Source organism: Macaca thibetana, chromosome 14 (genome assembly GCF_024542745.1).
Source record: "Macaca thibetana thibetana isolate TM-01 chromosome 14, ASM2454274v1, whole genome shotgun sequence".
Taxonomy (NCBI): Eukaryota; Metazoa; Chordata; class Mammalia; order Primates; family Cercopithecidae; genus Macaca; species Macaca thibetana.
The window spans coordinates 4,538,990-4,554,630 of record NC_065591.1 but is presented as its reverse complement, the minus strand read 5'-3'; the positions used below and the strand labels follow the sequence as shown (position 1 = coordinate 4,554,630).

General features: G+C 51.0%; 1 protein-coding gene across 2 annotated transcripts in view; it reads left to right on the top strand.

Moving 5' to 3' along the window:
- The window catches only part of ANO1 (anoctamin 1), a 203,415-nt gene that overhangs the window by 67,210 nt on the left and 120,564 nt on the right, over positions 1-15,641 (top strand). The window lies entirely within an intron of this gene.

Below are 15,641 nucleotides of genomic sequence, written 5' to 3'. Positions count from 1 at the left end.
AGAAGCAGAAAAACAGGTATTAAAGGACTAAGAATTGGGAGGACCCAGGACATCCAGTTAGAGAGTGCCCAAGGGGGTTCAGCATAATTATTTACTTGGTTGATGAGTTTTTGGGCTCTATCCTTGATTTTTTTATGTTGTCATATACTAGGCCAGATTGATTTAGGTAAAAACAACACTCTTCATTTAAAAATATACAAAGTCCTCCTTTTTCAGCAGTAAGTCAAGGCCTCGGTGGTCTTGGAGGACAACCGCAGCTAAAGAGTCAACCTGGGCCTGAAGGATTGATAAAGTCTGTCATATGTCTGCGATGCTAGCAGAGAAGTTATTAGAGAGGCTACAGAAGATTGTGAGAAGATTAGCAGCCTGGTGAATTTCCTGTCTAGCTTGCTAGAGGACTGGAAGATAGTTGCCCAGAGGGCTGGTGTCTGGAACAAGGTTGGGGCTGAGCAAGAAAGTGTGTCCATATAAAAGTTCAAATGGACTGTACCCTGTAGCATTTCAAGGGCAAGCTCTAATTCTGGGAAGGGCAAGAGGTAGGAGTACTGTCCAGTCCTTTTTAAGTTGGAGGCTGAGCTTGGTGAGGTGTATTTTTAAAAGACCATTAGTCCATTCTACCTTTCCTGAAGATTGAGGACGGTAAGGGGTATGAAGGTTCCACTGAATACTAAGAGCCTGAGAGACGGCTTGGGTGATTTGACCGATAAAAGCCGGATCGATGTCAGCCGGGCATGGTGGCTGATGCCTGTAATCTCAGCACTTCAGGAGGCTGAGGTGGGCAGATCATGAGATCAGGAGATCGAGACCATCCTGGCTAACATGGTGAAACCCCATCTCTACCAAAAATACAAAAAACTAGCCAGGGGTGATGGCAGGTGCCTGTAGTCCCAGCTCTCTCAGGAGGCTGAGGCAGGAGAACGACGTGAACCTGGGAGGCGGAGCTTGCAGTGAGCCAAGATCGCGCCACTGCACTCCAGCCTGGGCGACAGAGTGAGACTCCATCTCAAAAAAAAAAAAAAAAAGCCGTACCCTTGTCAGATTGAACAGAATTAAGAAGGCCAAATAGGGGAATTATATCTGTTAGAAGGGAAGGGATGACTGCAGTAGCCTTTTCGAGCTAGTGGGAAAGGCCTCGACCCATCTGGTGAAGGTGTCAATCCAAACTAGCAGATACTCAAATTTATGGACACGGGGCATATGAGTGAAGTCAATCTGCCAATCTTGTGTTGGAGTAAATCCATGAGCCTGATGCGCAGGAGAAGGAGGAGACCTGAGAAAGCCTTGGGGGCTGGTGGCATGGCAGACAGAGCATTGAGAGGTGATGGTCTTAAGGATGGATTTCCAGGAAGGGAAGGAGATGAGGGGCTGCAGGAGGCAAGCCAGAGGCTTGTATCCCACATGGAGGTGATCATGAAGGGAAGAAAGAATGGATTGAGCTTGTGAGGCAGGAAGAATAAATTTTCCATGATCGAAGGACCACTTGCCCTGAATTGGAAAAGCCCGGTAGAGTAGGTTTTCAGAAGAAGAGTAGGTGGGAGTGATAAAGGAGAAAGAAAAATACTGGCCTTCTGGAGTGGGGGCTAGGATATTAGTGGGTATGGAGGCATTGGTTATTTTATATATTTTTATTTTTATTTTATTTATTTTTTTAATTTTATTTTATTTATTTATTTATTTATTTATTTTTTTAATTTTTTTGGTTGTCCTGTCAGCATAGGCATTTTCCTTTGCAATAAGAGCAGTAGGTTTCTGGTGTCCTTTATAATGAATGACTCCAGCCTTGGCCGGCAGGAGAGCAGCCTTAATGAGGGCCTTTATTAGGGCGGCGTTGATCATGGAAGAGCCTTGTGTGGTAAGGCAGCCTCTTTAGGCCCAGATGACCGCATGGTTATGGAGGATGAGGAAAGCATATTTGAAGTCAGTATAAATGTTAATGTGCATTCCTTCATCGAAAGAGAGCGCACAAGTTAAAGCAATCAGTTCGGCTTGTCGGGAAGTGGTGGCGGGGAAAAGTGCAGCAGCTTTGATAATAGTGGTGTGGGACATGACAGCATATCCAGACTTAGCTATTGAAAATTGGTTGGGTTTAGAACTGCCGTCGATAAACCAAGTGTGGTCTCGGTTTGGAATTGGAAGAGTAGAACTCTGAGGAAAGGGGGAAGATGCTATGTGTATTGGGGAAACACAGGTATGTGGTTCAGGACTTGTGTTGGGTGTTAAGTGAGAAACTGGGCTGAAATCGGGCGCATGGGTAATAGTTACTGTTGGAGTTTCAACAAAGAGCGAATAGAGCTGGAGGAGTCGAGGGGCAGACGATAAATGTGAAAGGTGTGAGGAGGATATTCATGTTTGAAGGTTGTGAGAACTGTAAAGGGTAAGTGGAGCACAGCCCGTGATTTTGAAGGTCTCTAGAAGTATTAAAGCGGCGGCTGCCACCGCATGCAGACATAAGGGCCAGCCTAGAACTGTGAGGTCAAGTTGTTCTGATAGAAAGGCAACAGGTTGTGGGCCTGGCTCCTGTGTGAGGACTCCAGCAGCACAGCCTTGGATTTCAGTTGTGTGTAAGGAAACGGGATGGGATGAGTCGGGGAGTGCTAGTGTGGGAGCTGTCTCCAGGGCCTTCATGAGAGAGCAAAAGGAGGAATGGGGAAAAGACTTAGGGTCTATGGGATCAGTTAAGTTACCCTTTGTGAGCTTGTAAAGTGGTTTGGTTAGGATAGCAAAGCCTGGTATCCAGAGTCAGAAGTATCCAACAACGCCTTAGAACGAAAGGAGTTGTTTTCTGGTGGTGGAGACTGGGGTCTGGGAGATTAACTGAACACAGTCTGCAAGAAGGGCGTGTGTGTGCTGATGGAGGATTATACCGAGATGGGTAACACTAGGGGAAGAAGTCTATGCCTTAGAGAGGGATACTCGGTACCCCTTTGAGTAGATAGAGATGTTGAAGAAGCGGGATAGTGTCCTGCTGGGAAGATTGATAAGAAGGGCTGCAAAGAGGAAGATCATCAAAATATTGAATAAAGTGGAAGGCAGACGGGCGAAAAGAAAGCAGATCATGAGAAAGGGCCTGGCCAAAGTAGTGTGAGCTGTCCCTGAAACGTTGGGGCAGAATAGTCCAGATGAGTTAGGATTGGTGAGTGCCTGAACTCCAATTTTTGCCTCCCCTTTCTCTCTCTCTCTCTCTCTCTCTCTTTCTCTCTCTCCTTTCTCTCTTTCTCCCCCCTCCCCCCTCCTCCAGAATGTTGAGCTTATTTCTCTGCAGCTCCCTTCTCTTAGCCCTCAAGTCCCGTCTGCCTTGGTTGTCTTCCAATTCTTTCTAGCAGCTGCTTATAGCAGCTGAGTTTCTCTGTTTTTTAATCCGGCCTTTATAGATGTTCTTGACATCTATAAAGTTAACAGTTGCCTACTGGAGCACCTTGTGCCGTAGATGGTTGGACACACAGAGGAGTGGCTGAGACCGCTAGAGCTTCACACTAACAACAGAGGAAAAGTCTGCTGTTAGGGTCAACCAATTAGGGGAGGGTCTCTACCTCTGTTGCTTCCAACTGCAAGATCTTGAGTAAACCACAGGAATTGTCTGGGCCTTAGTTTCCTCATCTGCAAAATGGGTCTAATAATACAAAGGCCATGTATTTCATAGACTTTGTGTGAGGATGAACAATAGGGTATGCAACCAATGGTACTTTGGAAATAAAGAGGTGATTTTTTTGTTTGCTTTCTTTTTTTCTTTTTCTTTGTTTTTTGTTTGTTTGTTTGTTTTGTTTTGTTTTTTTGAGATGGGGTTTTACTCTTTTTCCCAGGCTGGAGTGCAATGGTGCAATCTTGGTTCATTGCAACCTCTGCCTCCCAGGTTCAAGCGATTCTCCTGCCTCAGCCTCCCAAGTAGCTGGAATTACAGATGCGTACCACCACACCTGGCTATCTTTGTATTTCTAGTAGAGATGGGGTTTCACCATGTTGGCCAGGCTGGTCTCGAACTCCTGACCTCAGGTGATCCACCTGCCTCGGCCTCCCACAGTGCTGGGATTACAGGCGTGAGCCACCGCGCCCGGCGGAGGTGATTTTTTTAAATGACAAACGTGCAATGGACTCCAAATATAGGGACACATTTAGGACAAGAACCATTTGCTGTGTGAGTCTCCTACACCCCTCCACAGGCACAGATGAAGGAGAACAACTGAGAACTCGTGTGCACGGAGGCTGCATGTTCTGAACAGACTATGCTGGGGTCAGAGTGTTCAGGAGCTGCTTTTCCTCTGGAGCCTTGCCCAGGGTCCCCTCACCTGGACTACCATGGGCGCCATGTCTGTCTCAGCAAGGCGGTTCTGGAATCACGGTCACCTGTGTGCATGTCTATCCTCCATGAGACTGGGCAGGTCTCATGGAGACCTGCCTGCCCTCTGGGCCCACTAGGGACTGTTGAAAATCCCTGAGTGGGAAGTCCTAGAATATGGATATTTGAAAGCTCTTTGGGTAAAGCAGGGATTATCTAGATGAGCACTCTGTAAATATTGGGCAAGACATTGGACTTCCCCAGGGCAGGAAACTGCCATAGATCAGAATGTGTCTGTTATGTTGTTTGTTGTTGTTGTTGTTGTTGTTGTTACTTGAGACAGAGTCTCACTCTGTCACCCGGGCTGGAGTACAGTGGCGCAATCTGGGCTTACTGCAGCCTCCGCCTCCCAGGTTCAAGTGATTCTCCTCCCTCATCCTCCTGAGTAGCTGGGACTACAGGCACATGCCACCACGCCCGGCTAATTTTTGTATTTTTTAGTAGAGATGGGGTTTCACCATATTGGCTAGGCTGGTCTCAAACTCCTGACCTCGTGATCCGTCCGCCTCGGCCTCCCAAAGGGCTGGGATTACAGGCGTGAGCCACGGCACCCGGCCAACAATGATTTTTACTGCATCAATTGGTGTTTGTTGAATAAAGGCAGGGAGGGGAGGAAAGAATGGGATGGGGGTAGAGAAGAGCAAGATCAGGGAGAATTCCAGCTCCTCAGGCCTAGACCTGTCATCTTATCAGAACAATCCCAATCACCTGACAGTGGTCTGGAGACCAGTGGCCCTTCGACAAGAGCATTTGAGCTGAGCAATTTTTGCCTTTCTTAAAGATAAGATTAAATTAATGTGAATCCAAGTCTTACCACGAGGACGTTGCCCTTTGCTGGGAAGCCGAGCAGTCCCCAAGTACCTCACCCATGATTTTCTTGGTGCCTCATTACACATTGTAGCAAAAATGGCACTAAGAGGACCACTGTGATCCTCTGAAGATGGGGGTTCCCGATCCCGCGAACCCAGTTCTTCAGAACGCTGTTTGTTCTGGAGAAATAAGAACTGGTCATATCTAGTCTTTGTTTCCCTCTCTTTTGATCATTTTTTGGATGAGTCAAAATCAGGTCACCACCAGCACCAGGATGTGACATGAAGGGACGCGCCTCAGCCCCACAGGGCACATTCCTGCCCTCTCCCCAGACTCAGGTCTTCCCTGCCTCTGAATCTTGCTCTCTCTTTCCCTTGTTCTCACTTTTCTTTCTTTTTTTTTCTGCCCTTCCCTTCTTTTCTTTAATTCCTCTTTCTTTTTTACCTGCGGAAAAAGTCTTCAGACTTCTGGAGTGGATTCATGAGTGTGAGCGGGGTGCAGGCTGCCAACATCATTTTTCCTCAAGGCACAGAGGCTGTTTCTGTGGCTGGGCACAGCTGAGAGGACCCTCTCGCGGCACTGGGGGATTGATGGCTGATGGAGGGAAGGAAGCTCATAGAACATCAGGCAGAGTTCGTCCTGCTCCCCTCAGACTCCCTATATCACACTGATGGGGATGCAGCCCTGGGCTGCAGGGGTAGGTCCGGCCTGACGGAGGCTGGGACATCTGGAAACCAGTGGCCTCTCAGCCAGCCCCTGGCTCCTGTGCACATTCTCCGGGAAGAGCCCCAGGTCTCTTCTTCACTCCCCCTCACCCTCCCAGTGGGGGTTCTCTGACCCCAGCAACACGGATGGGCAGGGAGGCGTCTCCAAAGGCCAGACGCTTAGCTAAGAAATCGTTTCTCAGTCCCTGTGTGGCCCCTTGCTCTTAACCTTTTCCTCCTTTGTTCTTAGTCCTGTTTTTGCCCTGATTTTTCAGCTGGGCGCCCTGGACTGAGGCAAACTTTAAAATTGCCCCTGGGATTAGACACACGCTGGCCGCCTCTCTGGCTATGATGGCCTCCCTGTTTAGGGCAGCAGGTAGGGAACAGCTGGCTCAGTCCAGGCCAGATGAGCAGGAAATAAAGGTTTTCCTTGTCCCCCTTCCTCCAAGCCTCCTCCTTCTTCCCTTTCCCCTTGCCATGGGAAGTTCTTCTCTTCCTCCACTCCTTCCATCCCTCACCGTCTGTGGGCCTGATGCTGATTATCCTGTTCACTATCAAAATTATTTGGGAGAAGAAAGTCATTTATACTTTAGTATGAGTTTGATCGATAGTTTGTTTTTCCTTGGTCTATTTGCTCTCTGAGTCTCACTGGCAGATGAAAAGTTGAGGGCTGCATTACAGACGTTTGGGGCCATTACAGGAGAATGGAGGTGAGGGATGCGTGGCGGGGGCGGGGCGCTGACCGTAGAAGGACCCCCCCAGAGCCCAAGCAGTCACACACACAAGCTGCCACCCCCAGTCCTCGATCGGTTTCCACGCCGTTCATAGTCTGAGACAAAGGAGTTTAAAAGTATGTGGTTGAGAGTGGCTTGGAGCCCAGCTAGGTACAGGGAGCAAGGGGAACTGAGGCTGCTTGACTGGGCAAGGCCAAAATGCAGGGAGTTTTTAAGACGGCTGACTGTAGCTCTGATTTTTTTTCTTGTGAAGGAGGAATCCTGTTTGGCTCCAAGCCTGGGGATGGGGCTGGCTCTGTGGAGCAGGTTGCGTCTGAGCTGGGTGGGCCTGCCCCGAGAGTGGTCGGCTGCCTCCAGAGGGGGTGAGGTTTCCATCACAGGGGTTGAGGTCTCCTGGATTCAGCCATCATTAGAGGAGGCTTTGCCTATTGCCGGGGTTGTGCCAGACCGGATACACGGGGGCCTTGACTAAAATGTGTTTCTTGGGCCCTGCCCCCAGCTCACTGAACCCAGGAGCAGCCCTGGGATCATTGTGATCTCACAGCTCAGACAGCATCAGTCCCCCGTGGGGGCCGCCTTTCCAGCCCCTCTTCCCAGCGGAGGATCCCAGTGCCTTCCTGGCCTGACGGCCCTGCAGGCCTGGCCCTCCCAACTTCCTCTCTGCCCTTGTCCCCCGTCATTCCCCCAGTTGGAGGGTGCCCCAGCCTGGCTGACGTCAGTTCTTGTCCCCAGCACACACAACTCTTCCCAGCCTCAAGGCCTTCACCTGGCTGTGCCGCTGCCTGCGATGTTCCTCCCAATCTTGTCAGGGCTGGCTCCTGGGGATAAGATATCTGCTCAGATGTCACCTCCCCAGAAGGGCCTTCCACAGCCAGCCACGTCGTGTCTCCCCACACCTGCCCCCACACTCGCTAGCCCACCATCCCCTCTTCCTTCTCCCATCCTCCACAGGGGTCATCACCATCTAATATTCCTGTGCATGCATCTGTTTGCCTTTCTGGCTTCTGGTTTTGGTTGCCTTCCCCCGGAAGGTAGCTCTGTGGGAGTAGAGCAGGGACTTGTTTGCACTGTTTATTCCGTGACCCAGCCCCGGCTCTGTGTCTGGCACATAGAATTGTCACTGAATGAATGAATGAATGAATATCCACTGTGTGAATGAATGAGTGACAGGTTTGGAGGTCACTGGAGCAGATGGCAGAATCTGTGACAGCTGTGACAATAAACAGCAATTACAAGCAGAGGGCCAGATGCCGAGCTGCCCTCGTGGACATTAATGGTCCCAGGCCCTGAGCTTGCATTCCCAAGGGACCACTTGCTTGGTGTTTTGGGCCCACTCTCGACATCCTGACAGCCTGTCTTCTAAATGGGACTGAGGTGGAAATGGGGGGCGGGGTCCCAGAGCCCACGTGACTTGTCCAAGGACACCTTGCAGGGTTGCAGGGACAGAGGGGGAAGAGGCCTATGCCTGGCACCCATCATCAGTCTCTAGAAAGTTCCATTCTGAAACATGAGTCAGCCATGCCCAACAGTCTCCTGGGACAATCCCCCACACAAACTTTTGCCGAGCGCCTGCTGTGTGTTGAGGGCACATGGAGTCCTCCTCTCCTTGGTGATTTGGTGGCGGGGGTAGGGAGGTGGCAGCCCTGACTTTGGCTTCCCTGAATGACGGCACAACAGAGAAACATCTGGTCTCCAGTGGAGATTAGATCTCCGTCAGCGGCAGGGATGCAGCCGGCCCCAGCACTGGAACTCCACGGTGGAGTAAAGCACCCCGGAGGCTGTCCTGGCACAACCTCACCGCAGTCATAGACCAGTCAGCCCCGGGAGGGACACTCTGCCCCGGCCCGGATGCTGCCAGCCGGCCCCATGGATGCCACAAGTCCAGCCAAGGAAGTGCCTGTCCCCACTCCCAGGGCCATGCAAAGGGGTCCAAAATAAACTTGAAAAAGCAACCCCCCAACGGGGAGGCCAGTTTGTCCGGGGTGTCCGGGGGCCATGATGGGCACTGCTGTTTTCCTAACTCACGTGACCAAAAGTCCTTTCATTTGCATAAAAATGGAACCTGGTTGTCTAAGTCTTCCCAAAGTTTCCTTATACCAAGCAGCCGTGAAGGGCCCCCCACAGAGCAAGGTCTCGACTGGCCACCATGAGAAGCCGCCGTCCCCACCCTCCAGTCACGTCCAAACCCCTCTACGCCGTGGGGCTTAACCACCTCTGAGCATCCCACGTGCGTGTCACTCACTTCTGTCTTGTCGATGGTCTGCCTGCTCCTCCCTCGCTGGACAGCAGCTCCAAGGGGACAAGGAATCGTGCATGTTTTTATTTATTTATTTATTTATTTTATTTTGTTTTATTTTTGAGAAGGAGTCTCCCTCTGTTGCCCAGGCTGGAGTGCAGTGGCGCAATCTCGGCTCACTGCAACTTCTGCACCCTGGGTTTAAGCAATTCTCCTGCCTCAGTCTCCCGAATAGCTTGGATTACAGGTGCCTGCCACCATGCCTGGCTAATTTTTGTATTTTTAGTAGAGAGAGGATTTCACCGTGTTGGCCAGGCTGGTCTTGAACTCCTGACCTCAAGTGATCCATCCGCCTTGGCCTCCCAAAGTGTTGGGATTACAGGCATGAACCACAGAACCCGGCCTGTGCGTGTTTTGCTGGCTGCTTCTTCCCCAGTGCCTCGGAACCTTAAGAAGATGCTCTCAGGCACCCGGTGGATGCACAGGCAGCCCCAAGGCCCTTCCCAGCCTTCCTATCCCTCCAGGCCTCCCGACCCCTGACTCTGGCTTGGGGCAGTTGACCGCTCCTCTCCATCTTCCTAGTTCCCAGTGACCCTTTAGGATTGAGCTGAGAAGCCACTCCCTGTGCAAAGCCTTCCGGAATCAACCGTGACCTTTCCTCCCCCCGGTCCTTCGGCATTTTTCTGTGGCTGTCAGATTTCTGACTTCCTGGCCGACTATCAGCCCCACACCTGTGGGTCTGTGCCCAGGGCTCACAGCTTAACACATAGGGGGACCTTAATAAATACACTGATTTCCCCTGTGGAGGGGTCACACTCCTGCCAGGAAAACCCAGCCCACCTCCTCCCCGGACAGGAGTCCTCACGTTGGAGAAGGCCTGGCTCTCAATGGGGCTTTTGTGGCGGGTGGCAGTGGCCTCAGCAGCTTTCCCCGGCAGCTCCACCAGCCGGAAAATGTTAAGACAACAACTCCATCCTTGCCCCTAGGGAGAACCTGTTTGTGAAGATTCCACAGCCTCTCTTTAAGAAGCAAGTGTCCGTGCTGGGGTTGGTTGAGTCGGGTAAAAATCGCCATGTGGGTAAACTCTTCATTGTCCTCCACTAGGCGGATGCTAGAATCTGTGGACACTGACGAAGGACATTCTCTCATTTGCTCATCCTTTCAAAGGATACTTTGCATACCTACTGTGTGCCGGGCTCTGCTAGGTCCTGATAATATATAGAGAAAAAAACAACGGTCCCTGCTTTCCTGGTGCAGGGAGAATAATAAGCTGTCAGATAACAGATGCGGGGAAGCAGAGGAAGGAGCTGGGAGCAGGGCCAGGGCAGACCGTGGAAAGGTGGTTTCTTAGCAGAAATCTCGGAAATATGAGCGAGCCAGGAGGGAGGGAGGGTCACAGCTCCCAGAAAACTTGAAGTCCAGTCCCAGAGAATACAGTTAACTCCTGGGAGGAGGATGCAGTTAGCCTATGTCTGCTCCACGGTAAGGGGCTCTATCCCTGGCACACCCCCCACTCTTTCCCCAGCCCGCTCCTCCAACTGTTCTGAAGTGGTGGGAAGGCAGGTAGGGGCTGTCCCAGTGGTTATCTAAGGGAAAACTGCCCCCCTCTGTTTAGTCCCCAAGCTGAACAGATTTGAGATCTGTTTAACGTGGAAGATCTGGGCTGTGATGAGCTTAAAGTGGGAGGGGGACGCTTGATTTTTCAGAAAGCCTGATTTCAGACGTAATCATTCATGCTTAAGAAGCAGGGATGCTGAGTCTTGGGAATAGCTTTTGGAAAATGGTAATCTACGTTAGAGGGCAGGGCAGGCAGCCCTGTGGCCCCTGGGCTCTGTATGACTATGTGTCTTGGAGGATCCGGGCTGTGATGAGCTTAAACATCTTAAATATCTGCATTCAGGAAGAGCTTCTGGATGGACACTGGAACCACTAATTATGCATGCCATTGGGAAGGAGGTCCCATGTTGGGTCATTTTTAATGCTTCATGGATGAGTTGTCGTATGTGTATGTGTGCAAGTGTGTGCATGCATGTACTTACCAACTCTATAGGACACAGATCTTTGGATTTTGTCTACATAAGCAAAGGGATTGAAACGACTTGATTAATTTGCTGTTGGCCACTAATGCATTTTGCAAAGACAGGCGGCCACTGTCTGTCACAAAGGCTACTCTGTCTCACGCTCTCCCCTCCTTACGTTTTAAGAGTCAATGCCTTGGGGCCCAACTTTGTTGGACAGCTGGCTCGATTCTGTGCATTTTTCTAGGTCTCCATGGCTCATGTCATTTTCAGGCATGAATATGAGCCATCAAATTATGACTAAATCGCCTGGAGCCGCCATTCTAGCCAAGGAGGGTGAGGGGAGGTGGAAGGAAAGCAAGATGATGAAGCGAATTCCTCTGCAGATAAAGGGTGGCAGATTCTATGGAGAAGTACAAAGTCGGGAAGGGGTTTGAGGAGGTAGAGGTATAAAAGAATGCGTGAACGAGGCAGGGCACCGTGGCTCACGCCAGTGATCCCAGCACTGTGGGAGACCGAGGTGGGCGGATCACCTGAGGTCAGGAGTTCAAGACCAGCCTGACCAACATGGTAAATCTCCGTCTCTACTAATAATACAAAAGTTAGCCGTGACGGGTGCCTGTAATCCCAGCTACTTGGAAGGCTGAGATGGGAGAACGGCTTGAACCCAGGAGGCAGAGGTTGCAGTGAGCCAAGATCATGCCAATGCACTCCAGCCTGGGCAACCGAGTGAAACTCCAAGTGAATAAATGAATCGTGAGTGCATGGTGAGTGGGTAAGTAAGTGGGGAACGGGGTGAGCCAATGAGCGAGTGAGCAGGTGGATGAGTGGACAAACAGTTGAGCGAATGAATGAGAATGTGGCTGAATGAACCCCTCGCTCTAGCGGAAAAGCCAGAGGAAGGGGCCCGAGCATCTCCTTCAGGGGTACCTGCCAAGGCGGAGTCCTGGAACCCCTGCCCAGGACCTCTCCTGGAGGGCATCTGGGTCAGTCCCTTGCTCCCCAGCGCTGTCAGCCCCTGCCTCAGATCTCTTACCCAACCTCATTGCTTCCACCTGGCAAGGTAGATGGCCCATGTACTGGGAGCACTACATGGTAGGATCCCTGGGAGGGTGCCCCTGGGTGTCCTCGTGGGTCTCTTTCTGGTGTGAAATAGGGAGCTCTCTCGGCTTCTTCAATTGAACACCTGTGTGACCAGCTCTGTCATCAGATACGTTTTGTAATTAAAGGCTACTCTGTCATAATATTTCAGGAATGTGCTGTGATTGGCCTTGGGGCAAAGGTCGGTTTCTCTGCATGTGTGCTGTACAGAGAAAAAGCTGTTCAACTATTTTTCCCTGAATAGTAAAAGGGTCCAATATGAGTCCACAGGTTACAAAGTGTATCAGTCCCTTAAATGATTGTCACCCTTTTCCTACCTATCAACCTATTCCATGTCACTGCAGAAATCTTAAAAAACAGGAAATGACAAGGCGGAAAATAAAAGCCATCCAATATAGTGTTCCTTAAACAATAAGAAAAGCTAAGCAGTCCAGGCTCATTGTTCCTTTCCACATGTGGCTTTCAGCCCTGGAACGGTGGCTTTTCTGAACTGAGATGTGCCGTAAAGTAACAGTCACATACCAGATTTCAAATATGTAGTTGGAAAAGAGAGAATGTCCAAGGTCTGATTAATAACTTTTTTTTTGTTTTTGAGACAGGGTCTCACTCTGTCACCCAGGCTGGAGTGCATTGGTGCAATCATAGCTCGCTGCAGCCTCAAACTTCTGGGCTTAGGCAATCTTCCCACCTCAATTTCCCAAGTAGCTGGGATTACAGGCAGGCACCGCCATGCCTGGCTCATTTTTGTTTTTTCTTTTTTAGAAATGGTATCTGACTGTGTTGCCTAGGCTGGTCTCTGACTCCTGGCCTCAAGTGATCCTCCACTTTAGCCTCTCAAAGTGCTGGGATTACGAGTGTGAGCCACCATGCCTGGCCAGGAACTTTTATATTGAGGACATGTTGAAATGATATTCTATGTATAATAGGTTACATACCATAGATTATTGATTTCCCCTGATTATTTTTACTCTTGTTAGCGTGGGTAGTAGAATATCTCAATGACACACGCTCCACAGGGCCCAGTAACGCACTCCTTTATTGTACAGAAACATTGCATCAGGAGGACGAGGTCTCCCGCGCCAAACCCAGAGGGCCTTCAAGGTTCTGATTCCCCAGTGCAGGGTTGGGAAGATTCCTCCACTAACTGGTGATGCTCCTGGCTCATTTTCCCATTCATTTCTCCCACAAACCTGGGGCCCAGGGTGTACAGCCAGCGGTTGTCACACACAGTTTCCCCCCAAGAGAAACCTGCAGCCCAGAAGTTCAGTTGCAGGACAGAGACCCCCAGCCTGGCAGAGGCCTTGACACAAAACAGAAGTTTGGCACCAAATGATATATACGTGAAGGCACAATGAAATGAACAGCAAGGGTTCAAACAAAAGGCCATGCATGGCATAACAAAATTCTGGAACATCTTTTGTTCCAACCATAGGGTTTCCCAGGAAGGCGTCAGGATCTCCTATAAAGATAACTGAGGCTCACAGTCGGCCCTGGAGCTGTGGCTTCCTTGACTTTGGGGAGGGGAGGGTGTGATGAGACCCCAGAGGATTCGCTCCAGAGTGAGACGCTTGCTGCAGCCAGTGCCTGCAACATTAGGGAAATCAGGGCCTTGGGCGGGTCACTGACACCAGGGGAGTGATGCAGGTTTGGTGCGCTCACGCCCGGCACACAGCCCATGGAAGGTGCAGGGATAAGTCTGTGGCTGAGAGCAGCTCTCATGGGGTTCGTGTACTCTCAACAGTGCAGGGGTGCCAATCCATGTCCCAGCTCACGGCCTTGGAACCTCAAGTCACCTTCAGCCCCTCAGGCCAGAGGACAGGAGAACCAGGACTTGTCCTTCTCTATCAGAAGCTGCATCGTATCTAGGGAGAAAATACACAATCGGGGCAGGGGCTCAGAGGAAGCCATAAGGGTCAGCCTCGTCTCTCTGGAGTGGCACGAGCTCAGACAGAGGCCGCCCACCTCTGTGAGGGGGAGGTTCCTTACTCTCGGAAAGTATGCTGGTGAAAGGAAATTGCCAGGCAATCTGGAACTTTTCTTCTTTCAAGCCCTGGGAAGAAGAATTGAACCAGTGGCGGGCAGCTAGGTGCTCTGTTTGGCAGGGTGGGCAGGTGCTGTCCTGCTGCAGGGAGTCCCACCCTGTCCCCCACGGCAGGGTTTCTGATGGCAATGCACCCATCATCTTGGGGAGGAAGGCTGTGCCTCCTGCAGAGTCCCTGGGGAGGAAGCAGCTGTTTAAGATTTCGTCTACACTTCTTCCCACACCTCCTGAGAAAGGACACAGGAGGAGGTTGTCTGTGTGAATGCACTTGCAGATGACTGTAATCACCCTAACAGGGCGACTTAACATTTGTAAAGAGCTTAGCACAGGGCTGGCTGTAGTAAGCACTGAGCAGCTGCTTGTTAAATAAATAAACATAAATGGGGAAAATCCATAGTGTGCCAAGGATGGGAAGGAGAGTAAAAAGCGCAGAAATGAAGCCCGAAAAACTGAGGATGGTGGGCAGAAGGGAACATGAGTGGCTGAAGCCAAGGATGGAAGGAGCAGAGGTGAGGGATGCCATCTGAGCTGGACCAGAAAGGCTTCCAGGAGGAGGTGGCCTGGCCAGGCTCTCAGCTACCCCTGGTGAGTTTTAAAGCTCTTGGGATTCTCAGAAGGCAGGCCTTGGGTTCACAAAACACATTATGAATCTGAAAACCCTCCTATGGAAACTGGATGTCCATGAATTCTGTTGGAGAAAAAAAAAAAAAAAATCCGCACCCTCCCCTCCGCCCCAGGCAGAACTTCATGCTTTGGCTGCGTTTCCGAGCTTCGGCCGGCAGTTTCCGAGCCCGTGGAGTCCCGCCGTCATGCTGCGGTTGGCCGGCCTCTGCTTGGGCACTGACATCATGCAAGGGAAGGAAATGACAGTGACCCGTCTCCCGCCCACCGTATCTCAGTTGTAAATTCCCCAGGCACGTCTTCCCCGGGGTAATTACAGCCCAAGTTGCTTTTAGGAGGTGATATCATTTACCTGTTTGGCCTCTGTTTCTGTCCTACGTGGGTTGTCCAGCAGCATGGGGCTGGTGGGGAGTGGGACGGGTGGCCGTTGGCGCTCACAATGGCCCTGAGTCATGACTGCTCACTCCTTCCATGCTCCTTTTCCTCCCCTGGGCTGCTCGTGAGTCAACAGCACTTATTAAACCCCTCTGAATGCAGAGATTTGTACTGGGCCAATCGAGGGCCAGGGCAGGCTCAGTGCACCCGGGCTGTGCAGGTGCCACCACCACTACCAACGGAGAGCAACCCTGGGCACCTGCGTATTTCTGTTTTGTAAAAAGAAACCCAATCTCCTTTCTGCCACCTCTCTAATTCTAGGTGTGCGTTGAATTCATGGAGTGAGCTCTGGTTTGAGGGGTGGGGATCAGAAGAGCTAGATTGAAAGCCAAGTTTGCTCTCTTGCCTGACCTTAAGCCAAGTACATCACCTCTCCAGGTGTGCGCACCTGTGAAATGGGGACTGATAACGCTGTCCTCCCAGGTCCAGGTGACAGTGCAGGTGAGGGCTGCTGAGAAACCTGACAGCAGTGGTGCTCAACTGGGGCTGATTTTGTCCCCTGGAGGATATTTGACAACACCAAGAAACATTTTTAGTTGTCACACTGGGGCTGGAGGCAGAGGGTGCTGCTGGCATCTTGTGGGTGGGTAGAGGCCACCAGGGAGCCT